Below are 23,000 nucleotides of genomic sequence, written 5' to 3'. Positions count from 1 at the left end.
TGTCTCCAAACCGCTGCTCTCACCCTCGCTCGCTCCAATCAGCTTGACGCTCAGGTCAGTACTCTGTTTTCCTCTCCCCGCCTCCCTCCCGAGCTTGGCTCGCTGCTTGCGTTTGTTTAGTAAGCGAGATCTGCATGAGGACACGGTGTGGATCTGGGGAGGTAAACAATACAAGATGCTAAGTGCGGCTGGGAGTGAGAGGGCTCCTCCCTGCAGGGTGACGTCATGGCTGAGTGGACCAGCTCAGACCAAGCCAACTGGACCCCATGCCCAATAAATCACTGTGTTTGCGAAGGTCTATAGGACTCCCTTAACGTCACTTTTGAAAACTATTGGTGTGTTCGTTACATAGTGTACATACATGCTGCTTCTTGTCATTGTTTCAGTTTTGACTTATTAGTTTCATTTTTCTCAGCTGGGCATTATGCTTTAATCACCCAAGGCAAAGGACTTAGAAGCAAGTATAAAAGTGGATTTATTTTTGACTGTGCACCCAGAGATGAATAAGGAAAGTAGACATTCTGTTTGAAAAATCTATCCCAGCTTTGGATTCTTCTACTGTCAATGATTTTCCCTTTCTCAAGTCGAGAAATTTTTTTTTTGTCTCGTAATCCATGATAATTTAATGCAATTAGTAGTGAAATATTTAATCTGGCAGTGACTTCTTTATCATTCAAACTATGATTTTGATAAAGGTTGCTTATTGTGCGGTTTGGGGCTGTTTAGACTTCAAAAACATAAAACAAAACCAAATAAAAAGGGCGGCCCCAAGTTTGTGGTTGGTATAGTTACTCTTTTGAGAGACAAGCTTTATCTAGTTTTCCTCTTTATGGAGGCTCTCCAGTCTATCTGTTCTGTGCCCTAAACCACCAGCCTTTACATCAGCAGCTGATAGTTTCAAAAGGAGGCCTCCTGCTCACATCCAGGTCCAGTCTCAGCATTAGCTCCCAGCCCTGGTGGCTCTCAGGGCTGAATAGTCTGTGGTTCTCAGGTACCACACAAGAACTGCCTGAACTTCCTCAGACCGCAAGAAGCTCTGGTCTTAAAAGCTTTGCTTCGGGGCTCTGCTCAGAGTCCATAGCTCAGCCCTACGACAGGCGATCTCCAGAGAGTCAGTGGTTCCTCTTAGATCCCACATTGGGGCAGATGGGTGAACCTATTTGCAGAATCACACACTTCACAATGGGAGGTAGGCAGGAGGCTCAGCCACTAGCATCCAAGCCTCCCCTCCCCACCCACCCTCCTGGGCTTGGACTCAGTTACCTTTTCTCCTTGCCTACCTTTTTATTTTCTTACGTTTTCTTTCTCCCTTTTGCTACCCTTGATCTACACCCTTAGATATTAAGCCTTTGCAACAGGGCCTCCTTTGCTGACATACCTCACTCCCTTTGCCTGGGCCTTCCATTTTTTACCCTCATTTTGTATCAGTAACTGCAACAATATACTTGGTTTTTCTCTCATTCATGGTGTATGAACATGGACTGTTATCTGCAGTATGGTACAAGGCTACCATGGACAGGAATTTGCAGTCATTAGCAAGTTTCTAGGTAAAGGGCAGCGTGCGCAGATTTCCTTGATAAAAATATAACTGCCAAATTTAATAGATAAACTGTACAGTCTCAATTGAGGTCCAGATCATTCCAATACCATTTAACCTATCTCTTCATTGAATCTGAAGGAGAAAATGGGCCATCGTTGTGATGTTTACTTTTTAGTATAGGAAGAATTGGACAGCCCTGACTTATGGAGAGGAAGAATTCTGTGAGGCCGTGGATGTCTTTCTTAAGCTGTGGCAACCTTTCAGAATGAGCTATGCCCTTCCTGCTACTACTTCCAATTTACCAGTCAAAATGAGATGAAATGGAACAATAGAATTGATTGCGGGATCTTTGGGCCATATGCCGTGTTTGTATGACTTACTCTTGAAGTGTGTGTGCGTGTGTGTGTGTGTGTATGCTTGTGTGATGTGTGCATGCACACATACACATATGTGGATGTATATATACACCGTTGGATTTTATACATATCAAGTCTGACCTCTCCGAGCTTAGGAGTTTGTGGTCTGCCATCTGTGTTTCTACCTCTCACGTCTGAAATGTTAATAACATTTGGACATTTCTACGTGCTCCGAACTCCACGAGAGAGCCTCCGCTGCAGAAGCCTTCATAGATTACCTCATTTCCTTTCTAAGCTCTTGCGCTTAAGCCCGGGTGGACAGGTTAGATTTGGGTTTGGTGAAGTGCGCATGTCATAGTCCAACCCTGTTTGGGTCTTCACTGCAGTGGACACATGTTCTGTGCAGACTCGCTTTGCACACAAGGCAGTGGGAACAGGAGAGACTTAGCAGGATCCTTGTATTGTACTCGGGGGCAGGTTTTTGTAAGATTTGCTCATTTCTAGCCTGTGACTTATGACAGATCAGGTTATTGTGATAAATGCATGCAGGAGTTGACTAAAAAAGAAACAATCCTTTGGGATGCAGTTCAAGCTCCTGCCAAAGTATCAACCAAATAAAGCCAGAAAGTTCTCCCAGCTTCCCCCTTCCTTTGGATCCTTTCTTAAATATTTGCCTGTTTGGGCTTTAGTGTCCCCTCGCAGAGAGGAAGGAGTTGCTTTTGGAACAAATCTTATCGGATCTGCCGTGCATATGGGCATCATGTGTTCTACGAATGTGCTGTGGGTGACAGACGTCACGCATCTCCTTGTGAATGGCTTGAACTGATGGCTGGTGTCTGGCGGCAGGCGTAAGTCATTGCTGCAGTGTTATTTCAAACCTTTCTACCCAAATAAATTATTTGTGACATTTTTCCCAATTGAGCACCGTGCTCTCGCAATCCCTTGTTCTTCTATCAAAAGATGAAGTCACCATTCCCAGACCTCAGAGACCTGCTGCTTAAGACATAAAATGAAAACCACCTAGCTATCCTTTTACTGTTCCACAATTTGCTAGAGTCAATTCTTTGTTTCATTGTCTCCTTAAAATCACAGGGAGCATCTACGGTGTGCTGGTCCCAGTTGTATGTAGAAAATAGCTGACAAAAGTGGCCTACCATTGAAGACTAATATTCTTCTTCTTAACGCTTATGGTGCAGGTTGATAGTTATTGTAGTAATAATAATAACAGAAACAGAAAAAAGAGGAATGGTACCTATAGATAATAGTCACCATGTGCCGGTGCTGAAATGATAACGTTTGACTTAGTAGCCTCTTTTTATTACCACTTTTTTTTTCTTTATTGTGTTGTGTTTTTTATTAGGTCACCCCAAAATAATAGTGCCAAAAGTCATTAGAAGCATAGACATTTAGAGGCTGAAACTCATGGAAAACAGAAAGATCCACATAATATTCCTGCTTGTGGTTTCACTTCCTTTAGACCCAAATTTTTTATTTATTTATTTATTAAAGATTTATTACCACTTTTAAGATTGGGACTGTGATCTCTTCCATGTCAGAAAAGAAGAAACTGGCGTTCATAAAAGCTGAGTACTTACCAGTGTTAACATAGCCAGTGAGTAAGTGTTGATTTTCTTTCCCAGCAGATATTTTTTCTGACTTCCACGACTCCAGCCAAAGTTACCGTTGGCATAGTTCTAAGAAGTCCCTCAGTTAGGAAAGCTGGACAGTTCTGTCCCATGTGCTGTTTTCCCAAGCATCGTGTGTAGAGAGTGTGTGCCAGGGCCCTTGGGAGAATGGACCTGTCTACTGTGCAGCTGGTCTCTGCCTTTGTGTGGAGCTTGGGGGGTCATCTTGGCCCTACCACCTCTGGCCCAGCATGGATGCTGCTCTTCCAGTTCCTAGCCATGTGGTACTTCTTCCAGTGGCTTTCACCTGATCTTCAAGCATCTTTTCAAGGACCACAGTGTTTTTCCCCAGGCCAGAGATGTTCTTGAATGCGTGCTCTTGAAGGAAAGACCTTCTATTAGCTTTCTCTCCCTTTTCTTGGTCGCTTCCCTCATCCTCATGAGTCCTCAGTTGGCTGTGGTAGACACTAGACTGGAAACCAAAAGGAAAGAAATATTTTTCAATCAAGCCAGGCATTTGAAAATTCAAGAAAAACAAACCACAGACAAAATGGTGGCAGGGGGAATCTCTGTCCAAGCTACTTCTTTCCTCCCCTCACTTCCTTTGTTTCTCCCTCCCTCCCTCCCTTCCTCTCTTCCTTCCTCCCTCCCCTCTTCCTTCTGCTCTTCCCTTTTTGATTTCTCATGAACTATTCTTGGGAGTTCTTTTATAATGGAATATAGCAACAAAACACGCTTGACCTCTCTGCTCACTGGTTCAAAGGCCAGCACATCCTATAAGGAAGGATTTTGGTCCCCAAGAAAAACAACTTATTCCAATGTTAATAACTGGAAAAACTGGTTTCTGGGTGTCTGTTAGCCCCCTTTCCCTTTCCGTTGAGGCTAGAGGGGTTATCCACAGGTCAGAAAATAATTTCCCTCTTCAAAGCTGCCTCATATCAATGCTGATGTCTCTAGCGAAGTGTCAGAAAGTGTTATGCCCAAGCAAAGCTGGTGGAAAGCCAGAAATCCCAAGTTTTCCTTGGGTGCACATATTTTACTGGGGATGGAAAAAGTTGTTTTCCCTGATTTACAGCTCCTACAGACATAAAGTAGGGTCTATATTTAGAAATGATTTTGAACCTTTGAGGTGTAGCCAGGGGTGGGTGCTTGTACCTACCCAGCCTGGCCACAGTGGGACTTGCTATGGTGAATGTTCGTTGAGCTGGCTCTGATTTATGGAACCAGGACTTTATGCTTCATGGTGTTTTTATGTTTTAGTTTTTGCCGGAGCTGCTATTCCAGCATTCTTTCTGTACTTGAAACACAGTGAAGACGGAGGGAACACAACTGACATAGTAGTTGAGATCTTTTGCTGTTCCTTTTGTTTCAGAGAGGAAGGGATGCCATTTCCTAAGCTGTAGGTCTGTTAGAACTGCAGCAAGGGGGAGAGTTCATTCCAGGAAGCCCTCCCCAGGTCCAGTCCACATTGAGAGATACCAAATTAGCAGAGCTCTTCCCTATTTTCTACCCAAAATTGTTCCCCCATTCTCTCCCTCCTCCCTCTGAGCCTTTGCTTGGTGCCACCATATGGACGAATATCAGCAAATAGTAAATCTCTCAAGATACATTAGCCTCTCCTATAAATGTTGAGATGGGGAAGGAATTTTAAAAATTGGTTTCTTGGTATTATTATAAATCACTTTCTACAAAAAATAATATCATATTTCCTTTATACAGCCTCCCTTATGAAATGTGAATTCTATCACTTCATTACCCACAATGCTGGCTCAAGTTGTAGGGAAACCTGACGACCTAGGGGCTGGATGTTTCTTCCGTGTTCAGTGAGGGTTGGAATTTCCATCCTGTGTCCCGTCAGAGCCTCTGTGAAGCCACTGGGGTTGTGAGCCAGTTTGAAAGTGAGAGGATGTTGCGTGTCTGCCTCCGAACAAAAACTTCGTCATTTTTACATTGAACAAAGGTTTGGGAAGTTCCCTTTGCGGGAGATTGCGATGGTTTTACTATCTCCTAACGTCCCATAGATGAAACAGACTGTAATTTAAATTAAGTAAACCTGATAGGGAGGATGGGAAACCAGCGCCCAGTGGGATTTTCATTGGGGGCGACTGTTGGTTGTTACTGGAGATAAGAAACAGCAATTTTTTTCTGTACTTCCCAACCCCTGGAAATGCTGTGTATTTTGGAAAATTGTTTTCATGGTAAAACTTGAATTTCAGAGACTATAGAGAGGTCTTAGAAATGGAAGTGGGTTTCTCTTGTAGTCTACAACTGGTCTTTTCAGCCCAAGAATGACAAGGCCTATGCTTCAGTGTTAGTTTCCTAGATTTTGAGGGCTCGCAACCTGGGTAGCATAAACATTGCTTCTGTTGGCACATAAAGAGCTGTACACACCACTGCTTATTTTTTGAGATAGTTCTTCTCAGGGAAAGGGGGCCAGTGTGATTGCCACAGTGCTTAGAAGTAATGTATAAGGCTCCAGTCTTTAGTTGTAAAGACAAAATAGCAAATACTTTGATGTGGGGTGGGGCAGAATTTCATGTAGAGAACTACTTTACAAATCTGCACTTCGGGTCTTGGAAAAACCCTGTTGGAAGACCCTGACAAGGCGAGTACCACCTTGTTTAGATGGGATCATTCCTAATGGGATGGGCTCTCCTGGCCTTTGGCATTGGTCACTGGGATATTTTTGTGGTTGGACTGGGACACGTGAACTGAAGTGGAAGAGAGCGGTTTTAAATTTAACATCAGAGCCCCTGCTATTTAATCATTTGTCAGTTTGATGGTTCCAAGGACAGCATGCTGCGTTGCTCACAGATAATTACCGTGGAGGGAATGAGCTGGCTATAGTAATTGCTAGCTGGAGAATCTCCTGATAACCTGCAATGAAGGGGCCTTGGTGAGAAACACTCACTGGGTAATTGGCAGATAGGTACCCTATCACTCTGCTAAGTGTGGGTACTCTTGCACCTTCTAAGCATGCTAAGTAGGGACTCTTTAGGGAATCCTGACTAGATAAAGAATCACGGCACTTGGGTTTCATGTCTGTCTATCCTAGGCCAGGCATTATATTACTATTTCATTCCAAGGTTTTTCATGTTATTATTTATTTTTAGAATAATAAATGTAAGAAAAGAGATAGACTACATTCTAAATGTAGTGTCATCATTGATTTAGTATATGTGACAGCACATATCATGCCCAAGTCTCTTTATGTGTAAAGACAGAGACATCTATGTCATGGCTCATCCCTCACAGGCTTGGGGTCATGATTCTCACTGAAAATGGAATACAGTCCAGGCTCAGAGAGACCTGTAAATGAAAGCAATGTTAGTTGTTACGGTTTGGCCGTGATAAAGATTTTCATGCCAAGAGTAACAGGTGAGAGCAGGAAGTCCAAGAGGGAAGAGAGGACCCCGTCCAGATAGCTGTCATTTCTTCTCCAATCAGAAAACCAAGTAGCGGCAATAAAGTCTCCAAGCTCTTCAGTAGGCCACCGAAAGGTTGACCTTTTAACAGAAACATTGGAAACATTATCTGGCAAATGCCAAGAAAGATATGAAATTCATCCTATGCATGGAGATGACTCTCTTATATGTATACATGAAAAATTCATTCAGTATTTGTCTTCTATTAGGACACATTTTAAGTTTTTCTGGAACCACTTAGATGACTAAGCCATTGCCTTTCTGTGTTCATGAAGGAAAAGTTCTGATTTTTTTTTTTTTTAAAGAGTCTCAATCCCATATTCAGGGTATTCCTCCATCTGTGTGTGTCCTCTGACTCTGCTATAAACATCTATCAGATAGCAAGTGAATCTCAGCTCTGATGCAGACACTGTCCTGTAACTAAGACCGCCCATAGAAAAAGAATCCTAAGACGTAGAAGCAGAGTGATAGTATTTTATACAATATACATTTATTATGATTGTATCTAACAGATAGTCATTATATATAACACTTATGCAAGTGATAGAATGCTCACTGATATGAACCTTGGCATTGTCCGCTTCATAAATATATCTGAGATCTTCCCTTTCTGAACACAAAATATTTTTTTTTCCTTTTGCATACTATTTCATGTGCCAGACGTCTCCCAAAAGCCTTTTAGGTAAACCCGATCCTTTCTTTTCCTGTATAGTTGGAACTGTAACTATGAAAAGGTGCTGTCTGCTGTGCTATGAATGGATGGATCTGTAGGTTAAGTTCCTGGATGTGAAGTTGCTGGGATACTACACTACCAGTCTTTCTGGCCGTTGCTGATTGCTCTCTACAGAAACTAATTCCTTGACGTCCCCTTGGCATTTGTCTGTCAAATGACTGAGAGTGTTTGTCTCCAACTCTTCTGTGTTGTCACCAGGGCAAGTAAAAATGGCATTTTAGTTTAATGCTGACTTCTTTAGGTCTAATTACAAGTGCAAGTGGATAGATATCCTTGAGTATATTTATACTTCCCCCATAGATTTCTGTTGGTTTTCTCATATGGATTTGTAGGAGGAGGTCTTTGCATGTTGGGGAAGTTCATCCTTGGTCTCAGTTTTAACTGTTTACTCTTTTTCATTTCCATAACTGCTGTTGGCTTTGCTTATGTAGAAGCAGTTTAGAAACCGCTCTTATTTTTGTCACATTAAGTTTTACTAATGTTGCCTAAAGTTGTGTCATTAGAATTCTATTTTGTACTACAAGACCATACAGACAATTGTCCTGAGGTCTTTTTCAGTGTTTTAATATCTTTCTCAGTCTGTTCGAGCTCCTATAACAAAATGCCATCAGCTAATTAGCTGTAAATAATAGAAACCAAAAAAAAAAAAAGACAAAAACACCAGAAAGTTGTTATGCTCTGGAAAGTGGAAAATCCAAGGTCAGAGTGGTATCAGGGTGTCTGTGCACTGAGGTCGTGCTGTTAACTCAAACACAGGACCTTCTCACTCTCTCCTCACAATGTAGTTGGGGCAAACAAGTTTCCTTGGGTGTCTTTTATAAGGGCATTGATCCCGTTCATCACTTCCAAAAGGCCCCACCTCATAATAATATTACCTTGCGGGTTCGGATTTTAACATAAGCATTTTTGAAAGGATGCAAGCATTCCTTTAGTATTTTTATGGTTTGACTTTTTTGAATTTAAGCCTTTGAACCATCTGGAATTTATCTTAGTGTAAGGCTTGAAGTATGGATATAACTTCATTTTTTTCCCTAGGTCAAGTGAAGTTTAAATGTCACTTCCTTCATTGGCTATTTGCTGGAGCTCAGCCAGCCCAGGTCGAGGCTGTACAATGCATTCTTGCAGCATCCCCCTGGAACACAGAACATGTACTCAGCCATTTGGTTGCTGTCTCTTCACTCTATCTGGAGAGGCCTTATCTTCTCGGGCAGTGACTTATTCTGCAAGCGGTGGATGCTCCATAAATATTACACAGCACATATTGTGTGAGTCATGAATAATGTAAGCCACGGAAAGACAGAGATTCTGTTGTGTTGTGTGCACAGAGTGCAGTGTGAGGTGCTGAGGCAGTGGGAGAGGGGGTGGTGGGGAGGGTTCTACAGCTCTGAGTAGTGTGATGCTCTGTGTCCACAGGAACCTTGGATCCTGACTGATTCCTCCATACTCTGCTCTGTGATGCAACAAGAAATTCATGTTCGTTTTTTATTGTTGAGAATCCTAGTTTCCCAGCTTTCCCTGGCTTCCATACGCTCTCCCTGCCGACAGTTCCGGTCTCACTGTTGCAGGAGATAGGAGCAGGAACAGAAAGCATGGCAAGAAGTCACTAAGAACAGAGAAGTTTAGCCAGCCTGCTTTCGAATGCTTTGGGGGAGATAAGCAGCCTCACCTAGTAGGCAAATTAGAATGACACACTGAAACTTGGTCTTGTATGTGGCAAAGAGCAGCAGGATCTATGAGTGTTGTGAGCATTCAGAGGAGGGGAGGCTTAGGGAAGTTTCAAAGCATGGGACGGTATTTATTCGGGACTAGAAATATGCACGCGGTTTTAGCAGATGAGATCGTAGGTGAGGAGCCCGAGAAAAAGTAAAGGAAGTGGGAATATTCAAGGCATGCTCAAAAGAAAGGGCGGGTCTGCTGGGCCGTGGAGTAGGTAGAGAAATGTACATGAAGGATCAGACAAGACAGTGGATCCCTTACATACTCAACAGAGATACTATGGACTTTCGGAGTGTTGGAAGTGGCATTTAGGAGTCTCCGCATGATGAAGGGCAGGGAAAGAAACCAAAGGTGGAAGGAAGATTGATGCCGAAACAGGATAAGCACAGGAGGGAACAGTGCAGGCACCGTTGTGATAAGGAATGCATACTTTTGTAGAAAGGATTTATGTTTATATTTTTTATGTACGTGAGAATTTTGCTCTCATGTATGTCTGATCACCATGTGTGTGCCTGGTTTCCACGAAAGCCAGAAGAGGATATTATATCTTGTGGAATAAGATGTAGGTGCTAGGAATCAAACCCTGGGACTTCTGGAAGAGCAGCCAGTGCTCTTGACTGCTGAGCCATCTTGCCTTTTTAAAGGACAATGGCTAGCGAAGTCAACCGAATTTTGTATTATGCTTCCCATGCTTCTGGAAGAATAAGTCATTTCCCAATAATAACTGTGATATAGGGGAAACAGGAAGCATATAAAACTACTGTATGACGAAAAAGGAATGGTTGCACACCTACCCTTCAGCAGCCAGTGGTTGTTGCTGTGCTGTCATAGCAACAGAACTTAAAGAAGTCTTCACTGAGTACCTATTTGATGCCAGGCATAGTGCTCTGCATTCTGCAAGGCTTATCTCTCGCTTCCCCCATAGCAATGGCAAGATGAAAGATGATGTCACCAGTCCTGTTTTTACAAGGAGGAAACCGAGGCTCAGAATTAGAAGTAATTGTCTCGCTTTTACACGGCTACCAACTGTGGAACAGCCTTCACATACGGCCATTTCTCTCCCCGAGCCATTGTGTAACCACTCTGTCCTATCCCACAGCAAGACTTTTTGTATTAGTATGAATTGGTTTGGCCCGAGCACCCCAGAAACCGTGGGGACTTCTCTAATGTGCTTCTTTTGGGGTGGAAATCTGTTTCTGTAACAGAGGATTCTGAGCATTGATGAAAGCGTCTCACAATGGAAGCCGAGAAGCTGTTTGTGTTGGCACTCCAAGCAGTCTTCTTCGAGCTGTAGGTCTGGTCCTTGCCCTCTCCTGAGCAGGAATGTGAAATTCCTCTCTCTGAAGTGAGTGTGAATGGGCCTGGCGAGTGGCCTCCATGGAGGCAGCATCTTTGTAGAGGGCAGTCATCAGCTCTGGACCCGCTTCAAGATTCATGAACGGCAGAGATGGGGGAAGACCTTGGGCCATCCATCCTCCTGCTTGCTTAAGATGGTTCCCGGCGGGGATTCTGGGGAGGCAGCCAAGAGAAAAGATGTATTTCTAGGAGGGGTTTTCGGCTTCTTCCAGGAATCATTTTTGGGACAGTTCTACATGGCCCCACACAGTGTGATCAGAGAATCCCTGTGGCATAAAGCACTGGAAAGCACTGAAGGCCTCTGGTGTGATAGATGATGATTTTCCTTTGGGAAAACAAAACAAAGTAAAAACAAAACAACTCTGGAGGGGAGCTTGCCGTTCTGTGTTGTGATGTCTGCATCTGCCTTGATCTTGCCCGAGACAAGGGGGAGAGCTGGCAGTGCAGAGGGAAGGGCAATGACCAACTGTGCGGTCACTTGGTCCTCGTCTTTGCCTCAGGTCAGAGGGCAGGTATCATGCCATCAGATTGTATGCTCTTCTTCCTACAGAGCTGGGGCCTTTTGTTTCGTTTTGTTTTTAAACTTTTAAACTTTAAACTTTGAAGCTTTAATGACTTTGTCTGTTGCCTGATGGAAAGGGTCTGTGCCTGCTTCTCCCGTCTGGCTGCTGGGGAGAGTGGGAGGTCTCTGCTGCCTGTTGTTTGTCAGTCTGCTTGCTTTGCCTCCTCTTCTCCCACAGACATTGGCTTTTCTGCAGGCTTTGAAGATGTTGTGAGCGGAGTGAGTAACTTCACTTTGCTCAGCATCCTTACTGTTAGCTGCTGTCTGTAGGCCCTTTTCAGGAGCTAGTAACTAAGTTTTGTAATGTTTAAAAACACATGCGGCTTTGTCAAGACCTGATCTTCAAGTGCAATTGGACCATAGTTTCAGTTGTAATTTTGTAAAAATATGATTTTAAGTGCTTTTCTTCGAAACTTTGCCACCATGCATTACATACTTTTCCTGGACCAGGCTCTATATAAAGGTTTTGTTCTTTAGTTTTTCTAGTCACCATAGCAACTTCATAGAAAGTATTTAATTTGTAGTGGATAAATGAATAAGTCAAGACTTACTGAGGCTACTGGTAATCTAGTCAAGGTCGCGATGGCTTTGATCCCAGGCTCTCAGAGAGCAAGAGGCATGAGCATCCAGACACACTAGGTTGCTTGCTCTCTGTGTATCGTCATGGTACTTTGTTGTAAATGTTAGTTGGATTGGAATGGGAAGCTCCTAGGAGGCCACAGAAGGATGCTCTGGGTGTGTCTGTGAGCATGTTTCCAGAGAGAGAAAGCCGTCCTTCTCTGTGAGTGGTCTGGTGCCATGGACAGCCTCGAGTCACAATGAGAAGAGAAAGACATCAACACAGGTGCACTTCGCTGCTTCCTACCTGCTGTGTGGTGAGCTGCCCTGTTCTACCCATTCCTGCCTACCGTGGTGGACCGGAGCCTCTAAAACAGTGGTTCCCAGCTTGTGGATCTCAACCCCCCACTATTGAAAAACACAGATGTTGATAACGAAATTATAGTTATGGCGTAGCAACAAAGTAATTTTATGCTTGGAGGGTCACTACAACATGAGGCTTAAAGGCTGACAGCATTACGAAGGTTGAGAACCAGTGGTCTACAGTCTGTCTGTCTCTAATTCATATAAAGCCAGGGAGAGCGCTAAGTACATCGACATTCCTGTGGTCCTCATCTTACACTGGATAGACTATCAACAATTCCCCCACCTGGCACACAAAGATTTTCATACTTAGTCCTACTTTGATTCTGGTTGATTTCAGGTCTCATCTTAGTGCATTGTAGGCACAAAACTCGTTCTTATGTTTAGATTAGCTTAAATTAAAAAGTGTGTGCATTTAAGTGTGGTCCGTGGTTGTGTCTAGGTGTATGCGCACAGAAGGAAATTTGAGGAGAACCGTAAATGTCTTGCTCTAGCAGTCTTGGAAATATCACCTTAAAAATAGGGTCTCTAACTGAACCTGGAGCTCTGGTGGGAGCTAGCAAGCCCTAGTGAGTCTTCTGTCTCCATGCTACCTTGCTTTGGGCCTACACCTTTTCATGTGGATGCTGGGATCTCAAATCAGGTCAGCAAATACTCTTACCCACTGAAAGACTTCTCCAGGCTGTTCCTCCCCCCCCCACCCTTTTTTAAATACTGGGTTTTACTATGTTGCCCAGACTGGTCTAGAACTTACTACGTATCTCTAAGTGGTCTCAAGCTTTTGACTTTTTTACCTCTGTCCTTCCTGCATACTAATATCACAGGTATGGAACATGACCCCTTCCTTAGTCCTTTTTTATAAATGGTGTCCATCTCTACTGAATTTCTTTTCATTTCCTGCACTTGCTAGCCATTTCTTGTCTTTATGCGTTGAAATGTGCTTTTTTGAACATAATGCAAATGCTCTTTTTCTTCTCATTGCCTGTTCATCATTGAATTCCCACTTTGGATATTACCTTCTAGTAGACAAGAGGCAGGGGTTTCTCTTGCATTCTTATATACTTAATGTTCCTGTAGGAAGCACCTCGTTCTATTTCCTGCCTCTGTGCTTCCTTAAACATTGGAGTGTCTAATGATACCACTCCCTCTTCAGCTTTGTATTCTCAGTGTCTGGCTCATGGTCAGTGCTCTGAATATTAGTTGATGATACATGTGTGGATGGATGAAAAGATGAGGGAAGCTGGAAAGCTAAGCACTTTGATTGGCACCAGAAACCGGATGGGAGCTACTTCAGTGTCACGCTGTAAGATGGTAGTAAAAAGGGTACAAAGAAAGGGGCTACTTTGATAGACTTTTTATTTAAATGACACAGCTGAGCCTAGTGATCCTCTGTGTATGGTGTGCGAGGAAGAAGGGGTTTACTCTTCTTTTCTCCTAATCTGGAATGACTGATGGAGATGGGGGGAGGAAGGGGGAAGTGATTCCGGCTCTGGGTGTGGGGCAGTGGAGATTTAGTTTGGAGTATATTAAGATGTGTGTGTGTGTGGGATATCCAGGCTGAGCTGTTTGAAAATTCCAGAAAGGCGCAGATCCTCATTTCTCCGGAGGGTGGTCTCAGGTTCCTGCCAGCATCTTCTCTCCTAACATCGCTCTCTCCTGACATCCCTCTTCCCCATGCCACAGACTGTGGTCCTGACGGTCTTGATACCCAAGGCGGATTGTAAATCTTAGAGATTTGTGCTCCGTCATTTTAGAGGGGCTGTGTGCTTATGTTTACACCATGCCTAACATATTTCTAGAAAGATTAATGAAAACTCCTTAGCGGGAGTAATTCCTGGGGTAGCTTGAGAGGTTATAGAACTTCTGTTTTATTTTGAGTATGCGTGCTTTTTTAAAAGTTCCAGTGCATATAACACAAAGTTAACCCTTTAAAAGCTGGTCTTCCTATATTCACAAGGTTATATAACCATTTCTACTATCTAATTCTGGAATTAAAATTGTATCCCCAGAGAAGAACCCCATGCACAGTTAGCATTGCCGCTCCCACCCATGCCCCCATTCATTCCCCTTGTGTTCCAGCCTCTGTGGATTCCTCTGCTGTTCCTCTGGGTTTATGTGTTTGGACATTTCATAGACTCAGCATTGCATGTATGCAGTGTTTGTTGATTGACTTTTAATGTCTATCGATGAAGAATGTTACATTGCACGGGACACCACATTTTGTGCCCCTGTTTTTTTGATCAGCTTCCGGGCTGTCTCCTCTTTTTAACTACCATGAAAACAGTAGCTTTGGATCTTCTAACCAGTGGGGTGGAGGAGCAGAGTTCCTAGGTCTGTGGTGATTCTTACTAACTTCCGAGGAACAGCAAATTATTTTCCAACGTGCCTTTCCAGTTTATGCCTGCACCAGTGACATATAATCATTATGAATTCACCCCAGTTCCACCCAGACGTGTTGTTATCCACCTTTTTGATCATGGCCATCCCCGTGTATGCAGTGGTTTTAACCTGCTTTCTCTAATAACTAATGATGTACAATGTAGTTCTATGGTCTCAGTGGCCACTGGATATCTTCTTTCAAATGAAAGTATTTTGAAATCCTTTGTTCATGTTTAATCGAACTGTTTATTTTTCTTTTGTTGAGTTGTGCTCTTTATGTGTTGTGGATACTAGACCTTCATTTAACGCCTTACTTTTTCCTGTATACTGGCAATAACTACTTATCTTTCATGTGTTCTGTTACAAAATTTTGTCTTATACTTAGTAGTATTTTTAATGAAGGTCAAAGTTTAAAAGTCAGGTTCTTAAGAGTTTTGAACTATTATAAGTTAAATACGTTTTGCTTATAAATGTTCCGTTGATAGCTCTATATTGACACTGCTTTTTGTGGGTGTGATAGGTAGTGCTATAAGAAGCTTACCAAGCACCACACCCCTAAACAACACGCTCATACTTGCAGTCACTCACGTGAAGTAAAGGGTTCCTACCTTTGGGTGAGATCCTCACTGTCTTCGAAATGAACCCTGACCTTGAACGTCCCCTTAGCTACTTTTGTCTATCGAGGTACTGAGCTTCAGACTGAGCCACTTCCAGCCAGATAATTTGCCCATTTGAATGTGCGGGGTATGACCTCATTTTATAGTGCTATAAAAAGGAATGTAAAGAGCCTCTCCGGAGAGCTGTGATTACCATTTTTTTCTTTAGTTGTTAGCCAAGCTAATAAATATTTTTAGCAGTTCTGTCATCGAATGTCATATAAAATTAGATCTAATGATCACACCTAGGGGAGGATCCTTAGTACCACAGCCTTCTGGAAGGCCCCTGAGTAAGTGTGATCCACCTGATCATTAGGACTTTGGAGTTTTCAGAAGTGGAGCTGAAGTCCCCTCCTCAAGGGGCAGGTGATGGTGCCCTTGGAAAGGTGGCTCACTGTGGAAGAGCTAGCTGCCCAGAGACCTGCACATAGAGCTGCCAGGCCCAGGAATGGCACGTTCTCTATTCTGCAGCCACTGGCTGTGATGAAGTCAAACCAGCATCTCCTTTCATATGTAAACACTGGAGAAAGACCTGTATATCTCCATTCTCTGACTTTCCAGTCACCCAGCTTTTCTGACTCCCCAGCATACTGTCTCGGGTTCTCTAGCACATGATCTTTCTTTTTAAAGGTCTCCATTAGAGCTCAAGACCTTTCTCAAAATTTTGACAGCCAGTAATTCATAAAGGGAAAATGAATTAAGTCCATTTTAGCTTAGTCCTTGGGTAAAGGGGTTGTTTAGAAGTGATAGCTGCAGGCTCTTAAGACAGGACAGCTACTTAGCTTTCAGAACTGGCAAGAGAGGGATGAAAATAATGAGCTAGCCTGCTAAGAATCTGGACATTTTAATCATTCGAGTCTGGGTATACTTTGTCTCAATTTATACTGAGTGGGGAAACAGTTATCTTGATAAGCATGGGTTTATCTCACCCCACCTCTTAGGGGCTGCCTGGATTCAGAGTAGAATGGACTTCTTTATGTTGCAAGGGCAATGGGAAGGCCTTGCATGAGCAAGAAAAAGAAAACTTTTTTTTTCAAAGTTCTTATCAGCAAAGAGCATTACCAAGAAATCCAATAGGGTAGTGATGACATTCAATTCTGTTTGTACCGGGAATGCACAGATGGCTGGAGTTAGCAGCTATTCATTTTTAGCACGTATCTCTCATTATTGGTAGTGGGAATTACACTGACCCATCAAAGGGGGAAGTATAGGAGAGCCTAGGGTGTCAAATAAATATGCATCATTCTTGTGCAAAGGTCACACGCTTTGACCGATTGCTTTCTGTGACTATAACTTTCTTTAGTTAATTTATTCTTCTTGACGAGTGTGTCTGGGTGTTTTTAATGGCCTGAGGAGAAGCATTCAGCAAACCACACGGGTCTGAAGCTTGTAATTAGTCCTTGCCGCTTGTGGGTTCACATGTGAATAGCTCAATCGAGATGTGTTTTCATAGAAAAGTTCCATTGATTAATTGGCCTGGAAATGCTCCTGGTTCACAGAGATTTGTGATTCTGTATCATAGAATATTCCACTCCCAGCAGTGCAGTCACCCAGGTAATGATGCTTGTTTTTATGGGCTATCATGTTCTTGGGTGTTGCCAGGACTTTCCCCTTAATTAGTTTTATCCACACAGCCATAAAAAAATGTAGATTCCAATGGCCAGGGAAGCTACAATCCTTTTCATTTGCTTCCATGTTGAGAATGCGAAACAAAGAGAAAGGGGGAGAAGTAAGGGAAGAAGGGAGGGAGGGGGAGAGAGGGAGGGAGGTAGGGAAGAAGGAAGGGAGGGAGAAAGGGAGGGAGGGAGGGAGGGAGAGAGGAAAAGTAACCTTTTTATCTTTTATCTTTCTAAACGATTCATATTTAGATGTAACTTCTGTTCCAGAGGATTTGATGGCCTTTTCTGGCCTCCTTGTGTACCAGACACGCACACGGTACCCAGATATACATGCAGGCAAAGCATCTATACAGATAAAGTAAAATCTTACAAACATTCAAATGATCTCATTAAAAAGAAAAGCAATGTAGGACTTGAGTTCTGAAAGCTTTAGGGCTGTAGCTCCTTATTTTCCAAGTCATTTAGTGTTATTCCCACTGTGATGGAATACCGTAACTGTTCTGTAATGAGAAGACATTTATTTCTCACAGTCAAGAAGTCAAGGTGCTGACATCTGTTATAATGTAGGTCTCCTTGCTGTGTCATCTGATGGCTAAAGGCAGAAGGGCAAGAGAGAACAAGAATCTTTTCATAGCAGATCCTCTCCAGAGCTAACAGCCTTCACTCCCTCAGAAGGATGGTACCCATGGGTATAGCATCTTCTGCCTCACCTCCTAAGGCTGCTATAGTGGAAATAGTGTTAACACATGGACCCTAGGACCACATACAGACCATTGGCTAGAATGCTGCCTTCCTCATGGCCAGGGGTTCTGTTATGTTGATTTTTATAGAAGTTTTTAATTCATCAGTTGGAAAACAGGAAAATTCTTCTTGCTTTTCTAATTTGTTTGAGGCATGAATTTTGATTTTGTAACATGCAAGAAGAAATGAGATTTACACCAGCAAGTGGAGCTGCAGTGGGTCGCGTGAGACTGTGGTGCTGGGAGATGAAAAGACTCACTTTTTACAAAGGAATTCCTCTTTGCTACTTTATCTGAAATCTTAGGTATTTATATTCTTTTAATAATTGCTATTGAGGGTTTTTACAAGGGTAAAATTTGAGCATGACTTATTGCTGCTGGCATAAGAGCAGCAGTGGATATGATCTGACTTTTCATTCCTTCTCGTTTCGGGTGAGGTTAGAGCTACAGTCACTAATCACTTTCCCATGGGAACCCTGCACAGCGTTGAGTCATCTCCCAGTGCCCAGCCGCTCACTGCATAAATGGGTTCTTTGATGTTGTAGAAGGCCTCCTCTGCTTGCCTTCACAGAGCCTCAGATGGTGTGTAGTGCCTAAAGACGAGGCGCCTTCACAAAGATGGCTTGGGCTTATAGGAGAGAGCTAAACTAGAAAGAGGCTATGAAACCCACACGTGTGTGTCCTATGTTGTAGGAAATGGGTATGTGACAAGCTTGCATGTCTCAACACAAGCAGGTGTTGGAGGGTGACAGTGGCAGTTTTAACACTTTTACCGTTAAGCAGTGGGCTTTCCCGCCTGCAGTGGAGGCAATTATCCTGGCTGGTTATGACAGTAGGAAATTAGTGAGTGACAGAAAGCTGAGAAGGACAAAGCAAGCGAGGACAGTGACATGAATTGTTGAATGCAGCATACTGGCATGGATTCTACCTGGAAGAACATCCGAATGAGTTATCTCAACACCATCATTCTGGTCTGAACAGTCATGTAGCACGGAATGGAATGCTGACCCATGCTGGACTTCACACCTGATGGAATATACTCTGAAGCTTATGTGCGTAATTGCCTGGAGAGTATATATGGGCGTTTAGATATGGTGCATGCGTAATAACGAAATTGCCCAACTGCATTCCTCAGGACGTTTCTACATCATTCAGCAATGCATCACTCTGATTGCCATGTCATAAGGTGGCTGTAAGGATCAAATTGGATGTTGTGTATAGCATAAGCATTGCCTAATCCTAAAACACAGAAGTAAAAATGATACATGCTTTCTTATTTCCCAACCTGAGTGGGAGTCCCTGGTGGCTGCACTGTGGATTTTAGACAGAACTAAATTCTTATGGATTTGACCACATTATGTCTACAAGCTCTAGAAGCCCTGCCATCTGGGTAGGAACTGGAAAAAGTATGGGGAATTGTAGAGATTTAATGTGTCTTATAAGAGAGGAGTGAGAGACGGGGGTGGGGGGGGCAGAGAGTGAACGAGCCTATGATGGCTCTTGCGTGGAAAATTGTGACTTATGAAATGATGGTTTTATTTAGAAAAAAGCATTCATATTGGGGAGTCATGATGTCTGTTATGTACTCTCATCAGGAGACACAGATGGGTTTCTGCACAGGCTCGGCGATCTATGTTCTCTGTTCTTTAGAATCTCCATAAAATAATGGCGGCCTGGACCAGCCCTTGACGTTTTCTGGTTGTTGTCGCCCAAGTATATCCAGTGGTTTGGTGGAGAAATCATAGAAACATCTGGAACTTTAGGCATGCATCAGTTCCCATAAGGGACAGGTAGACTGAGAGCTGCCTGGATATATCTTATGATTGGCAGGTGAGTGGTTATAACTTACAGTGCAGAGTAGAAGTCTGTTCCCTGAACTCAAGACAGAAAATGTTGCGTTCTATGTCGTTATTGCTTTCACGATGCTGTAGAGGCCGCATGGCCTCTTCTCAAAGCCCTCACTCCCTGTGTCTGTCCCATTGCATTCTCCCAGGTCTCAGATGTCAACATCAAATCTGAGATACTGTGAGACTTGAGATAACCATCTTCACAGCACAGTGTGAGTCGTGGGGTACAGGACTTGAGATAGCCATCTTCACAGCACAGTGTGAGTCTTGGGGTATAGGACTGAAAGGATGGGAACCCTTTTTCCAGCAGCTTGGTCTAACAGTTGTCAGTGATAAGTGTCTACCACCCAAAAGTTAACTAGCCCAGATGTGAGGAGGGCAGAGGATATTATTAGTCTTTTCTGTCATTAAAATTACCTTAAAGCAGCATTTATGAACCCCACTGAATCATAAATTTTGTTCATGAACTCATTTATTTCTTTGATTACATACTACATGACTATCCATATCCTATCTCACAGATAACATATTTATAAAAGAGACATTAACTTGCTTGTTCCAGCTTCTTCAATGAATACGTTGCCAATCTAAGGTGTGAACACAGATTCTCAGACCCTAAGCCACTCTCCATTTGGCCTATCAAACGCTTACTTCTAGCCTGGTACTCTTCATTTGACCTATCAGAGGCTTACTTCTAGCCTGGTACTCTTCATTTGACATATCAGAGGCTTACTTCTAGCCTGGTACTCTCAGAGTCTATGTGGACCCTATAGTTTCATCCTAGCAAGAGCAAGGCACATGTTGCATCTAAGCAGAACCTATCCTGGTGAGGGCTGTGCTTTCTAAAGGAAAGATTATTAAAAGTTAACTATGTTCAAATTCTTGGAGTATTGATTGTATTCCACACCATCGTGACCAAATACAGGACAGGAGCTACTTAAGGATTTCTTCTGGCTCACGGGTTGAGGGGATAGAATCCATCATGGTGGAGAAGGCAGGCGAGGATGGCTCGTGATGCCACTGAGAGGCCTCATCTCCTACCTCAGCAGAAGCCAAAGCAGGAAGAGAATATGCTAACTTGCAGCTTCTTTTCTCGTTTTCCCTTTTATTCATTTGGGACCTCCCTCAGCCTGTGGGGTAGTGCTACCCACACGAGGGGCAGGTGTTCTCTTCTTAGTCAATCTTGTGTGGAACTGTCTTCACAGATACATCTGAAGATGTGCCTCCCAGCACGCCGGGTATTTCTTAATCTAGCCAAGCTGACAGAACTAACCATCATTTGGTTAGTAACAAATTCCTGGACCACAACAGATGGGGCTATTTTCTTGCTTGGGTGTCCAACAAAGGGAAGTCATTGGAAGTGTTTTCAATTGATGAACCCTAGGAATTGGTGAATTCCCAGCTTGCTCGGCAGATCCCTGAAGGCCTGAAGGTCTTGATTATAGCAGCCAAATAAAAGTGTGCCTGTTGGTGGATTCCTCTGACTGGATGTCTCCTCATGGATAAAAAGAAGCTGCATACGCTTGTACTGTTGCTTCTAGCCAGGGGCCTAAGCCTTTGTCGTGAATCTCATGCTGATTTTTTTTTTTATTTTGAGTATCCTTTAAAATTTACTCCTTTGTTGATTGCTGTGGATGTACACAAATCATAGATAGTACATATAAAAGTAAGAGACCAACTGTTTAGAGTAGGTCCTTTCCTTCCACCTGTCTGGGTCATCAAGCTTGTACAGTAAGAAAACCACTGAGCTATATTGCCAGCCCCAAAATACCTTTAATGATCACCTTTGTATTACATACTCTTTTTTTAAAATATGAAGTCATAATCTGCTGAAGAAATGTGATTTCCTGGAATCTTGCTCAGTTAAAATTGCAAACGTATTTAAGGTACAAAGATTTAAAGAAATGTCTAAGTAGCCAGCACTGTTGGTGGTGGATGGGGCAGACTTATGGAGCGGTACATAGCAGGCTTGATGTTTCAGATGACTCAGCAAGTCAAAGCAGTCTGGGTCAAGAAAGCAGTGAGTGCTCAGTGCTGTCTCATTTCGGAGCCTCCCAGTAATTTTATATTAAACATTCTGAGGAATCCTACGGCAGTGTTAAGTAACTGCTGTCTGTGCTCTCAGGACCCACCGAGTTTCAGGCCTCCGCTTTCCTCTCCTCTTCATGCTTTTGCTTCTAACTATGGACAGTTCTTGAACTAGTGGTCCTAGAAGACAGTGGTCCTAGGAAACCACGAGTTAGTAAAAGCATGACGCTCTGAAACAGTGGCGTTGTGGTGAGATTTGGAAGTTGTTTGGCCATGCCGAGGCTGTCTCAGAAGAAGTGGTGTTTTATTCCTTCGCATCAGACCAAGCGAGGAGGTTTGAGTTATGTGAAGAAGAGCGGAAAAAAACAGACATTTATTTTGTAGTGCGTTGCCATGGGGATAACTACTTGGGAAAGCATAGAGTGAATAAATTACTGTAATTCCTTCTCAGCTGCCACTTAGGCCTTTAAGATTCTTTAGGTTGTATTGATGAAAATGGTTTGGAAAAAGTTTGGAACAATGGAAAGTTAATTCTGTTGAGTAGACACTGAGGCAAACAGTTCCTGATAATTGTTTAAAATTAACAGTAAAAAGATGGCAAAACTTCTGATAGCATAGTACAACAACTAAGATTTTAAATTAGCATGTAATTTGTGCATTAGTTAATGTCCAGTGTGCTGTCTAGCCACTAGTAGTATGCTGTGACTGTTTGAAGTTAAAATATCAAATGTGATTTTTGTGATATGTAAAAATTAGTTCTTTAATACCAGCACTGGGGTGGCAGAGGTAGGTGGATCTCTGGAATTTGAGGCCAGCCTGGTCTACAGAGTGAGTTCCAGGACAGCCAGGGCTACATAGAAAAACACTGTCTCTAAAAGCCAAACTAAGCCAAACAAACAAAAGTAGTTCTGTAGATTTAGTAGCCATGTTTGTACATTCAGTAGTCATGTGGGGTGAATAGCTACTGTATTATAGCACAGAAAGGGCCATCTCCATACATAATTCCAGTGGGTAGTGTACGAGGAGACAGAGTTTTCACAAGGTTCTTATGATCTCTATCCCATAATACTCTCACCCTCTTATAACCTTCCCCCACATGAGTATGGCCAGTGTCTGTGTCTCACATCCAGAGGATGGAATATGACAAATGTGACAGCATCTACTCACTTGTACAGGTGTTGTCATGTGACATGGGTACCCATGTAGCATTCACATGACTTTATATGAGGCGCCAGGAGACTGGAGGGAGCGAGTCTCCTGAAAGCTTAAAAACAAACCAACAAGCAACTAAACCTCCATATTGTAGCCTGGACAGAGGACCATATGGGAAAAACTTGGTGCATTTTTTTCTTTTTTTAAATTTATTTATTTATTAAGGATTTCTTCCTCCTCCCCGCCACCGCCTCCGATTTCCCTCCCTGTCCCCCGATCAAGTCCCTCTCCCTCATCAGCTCAAAGAGCAATCAGGGTTCCCTGACCTGTGGGAAGTCCAAGGAC

At 43.0% G+C, this 23,000-nt stretch overlaps 1 protein-coding gene across 13 annotated transcripts in view; it reads left to right on the top strand.

Annotated features, from left to right (window-relative positions):
* The window catches only part of Erc2 (ELKS/RAB6-interacting/CAST family member 2), a 907,844-nt gene that overhangs the window by 460,587 nt on the left and 424,257 nt on the right, over positions 1 to 23,000 (top strand). The gene's annotated exons all lie outside the window — the stretch shown is intronic.

Source organism: Microtus ochrogaster, chromosome 6 (genome assembly GCF_000317375.1).
Source record: "Microtus ochrogaster isolate Prairie Vole_2 chromosome 6, MicOch1.0, whole genome shotgun sequence".
In the NCBI taxonomy this organism is placed as follows: domain Eukaryota; kingdom Metazoa; phylum Chordata; class Mammalia; order Rodentia; family Cricetidae; genus Microtus; species Microtus ochrogaster.
This window is presented reverse-complemented; position numbering and strand designations above follow the sequence as displayed.